The following is a 2663-nucleotide window of genomic DNA, read 5'->3' as shown; positions in this document are numbered from 1 at the left end:
ATTTTGCAGAAAAAAATTCTACAATATAGTCTCAAGCCTTTTTCTTCTTGTAGCTTCACAGAAAAAAAGGTGATGAAAAATGTTTTGGTACTTCAAAAGGTGCTACAAGTAGTGACAATGTCCAATCAAGCAGTTGTAGGACCAGCTCATGTAAGTCTCTGAACTTCTCATTGTTGGGCCGAGTATTGCTTGGATAAAGGCTTCATCCTGAGGTTTCAAAATGTTGAATAAATTCCTTAGTATCGATTACCAAGGAGATATGACTGGTTTATTTGCACATTGGAATTAAGTACAGATTCCAAGTCATAAGCCAAATAGCTATATAGAAAGAAATAATCTCCATTAGAGCCATGAAAATCGGGCAGGTTATTGTAGATATTCAAGAAATTGCTGTTTACTTGAGACAAATTAAGTCCTTCAGTGCTTCTGCTACTTTCAATTGCTTCACAAAAGTTCTCATTTGCTCTAAAGGCATTTTGCCATGCTTGCAAACCATAATGACTTGCCCTAAAGGCATTTGTGTTTGCACCCAGAGCATTTGGGCTGGTCCTGAAAACACTGGGGTTAGTCTCTAAAGCATAATGACTTGTATGAAAGTCATATGAGTTTGTCACAATACCGTAGTAGTTTAGACTGAAGGTATCTGAGTTTGAACTCAGAGTACACTGGCTTACCTCAAAACCATGTGGGCTTTTCCAGAAGCATATTGGTTTATCCCAAAAGCATTTGGGCTTGTTTCCAAAGGATACTGGTTTGTAATGAAGACATTAGGGGTTGTCCCTACTGTCTTTGGCTTACCCCAAACCATTTGAATGTATTTCCAAAGGACACTGGTTTGTGCAGAAGGCATTTGGGCTTGTCCCCAAAGCCCCTTGGCTTACCCCAAAAGCATTTGAGTGTGTTTCCAAAGGATACTGGTTTGTACAAAAGACACTTGAGGTTGCCCCAGAAATATGCTGACTTACTCCCAAACCATTTGGGTGTGTTTCCAAAGGACACTGGATTGTACAGTACACATTTGGGGTTGCCCTCCAAGCCCCTTGGCTTACCCCAAAAGCATTTGCGTGTGTTTCCAAAGGATACTGGTTTGTACTGATGACATTAGGGCTTGCCCCAGAAGTATACTGGCTTACCCCCAAACTACTTGGGTGTGTTTCCAAAGGACACTGGATTTGGGGTTGCCCTCAAAGCCTATTGGCTTACCCCAAAAGCATTTGAGTGTGTTTCCAAAGGATACTGGTTTGTACTGGTGACATTAGGGATTGCCCCAGAAGTATACTGGCTTACCCCTAAATCATTTGAGTGTGTTTCCAAAGGACATTGGTTTGTCCAGAAGACATTTGAAGTTGCCCTCAAAGCACATTGGCATTTGTCCAGAAGATATTTGAAGTTGCCCTCAAAGCATATTGGCTTTCCCCAAAACCATTTGGGTATGATTCCAAAGTGTACTGGCTTGTCCTGAAGGAATTTGGACTTGCCCCAAGAGCATACTGGATTTCCCAGGATGGATTCAGGTTTGACCCTAGAGTATGTTTGTTTGCTCCATTGGAATTTGAATTTGGCCCCAAGGCCTTTTGCCTTGTCCCCAAAGCCACTGAATTTCTCATCAAAACATTGAGGTTTACTTGGAATTCACAGGCGGTATTCCCGAAACCACTGGAACTTGCTCAAGTGATATTTGAATTTGCTCTCAAAGTATATGGGTATTTAGGTTGGCTTCTTGAGCATTTGAGTTAGTCACAAAGTAGAAGCTTTGGTTGCCTCTGCCTCCCCAGTGACTTTCAAATCTACCGGTTGGAACAGATTTTCTTTCCCTAACCACAGTGTTAGCTTTATTTATACTCTGTTGTTGTCTTCCAGGATATTCTTTATGGAGTGCCATTTTAACTTCACAACGGCTGGAGCCAATGTAATGGAACCTGGTTTCTAAGACCTTTCTAACAGGCTTTTCCTCCATGTATTTGATAAAACCAAAAGCTCTTCTTTTCTTTGTATCTGAACACAATGGAAGTTCAATAGCTTCTATCTGCCCAAATGTGCCAAAATAGGATCTTATTTTTTTCTTTAGACATCTGAGGGTTCAACCTACCAACAAAAATCTTTTTGATGGGGAATTGAGATTCAATGGCTTTAGCCCTTTAAAATCTACTTTCTTACCATCCACTTTGTGGTCTTTAACTTGTAACACCTTCACTACAGTAGAACTATCTTCAAAAAATCCAAATCCTCTAGAGAGTCCGCTAGTTGGGTCTCTTTTTATGATAAAATCTATTATCTCACCGAACTGAGACAAGTATTCCAGAAGTGCTTGCTTGTTCAATTCTGGGGAAAGTCCCCCCATAAATATCTTACTGGCATCCTGTTCACTTTTGGTGGCATTGATTCTGACTCCTTCAGGAAACTGGTCTCTTTCATTGTACTTTCTTGCAGCAATGCTGGCTGTATTCATGGTAAATAGGTTGAATGGCGTTGACTTTGCTGTTGGTAAAGAAATGGCTGAGGCACAAATGTCGACGGCATTGCCGTCTTCAAGAAGTAAGGAGAATTGTAGCAAAATAACGACGAAATAGAAACAAGCTTGGCGACTCGAATCAACACAGGGACTATTTCTGGTTCTAAACTGGGTGGGGGGCAGGGGAATAAAAAGTGCTTAATTTTAACTG

General features: G+C 40.9%; 1 pseudogene; it reads right to left on the bottom strand.

The window, feature by feature from the left end:
• Positions 1-215: 215 nt before the first annotated feature.
• On the bottom strand, positions 216-2449 carry LOC101989289 (annotated as a pseudogene).
• Between the last annotated feature and the right edge of the window lie 214 nt (positions 2450-2663).

The sequence above is a fragment of the Microtus ochrogaster genome, chromosome X (genome assembly GCF_000317375.1).
Source record: "Microtus ochrogaster isolate Prairie Vole_2 chromosome X, MicOch1.0, whole genome shotgun sequence".
In the NCBI taxonomy this organism is placed as follows: Eukaryota; Metazoa; Chordata; class Mammalia; order Rodentia; family Cricetidae; genus Microtus; species Microtus ochrogaster.
The sequence above is the reverse complement of the archived record's forward strand: the minus strand, read 5'-3'. Positions and strand labels throughout refer to the sequence as shown.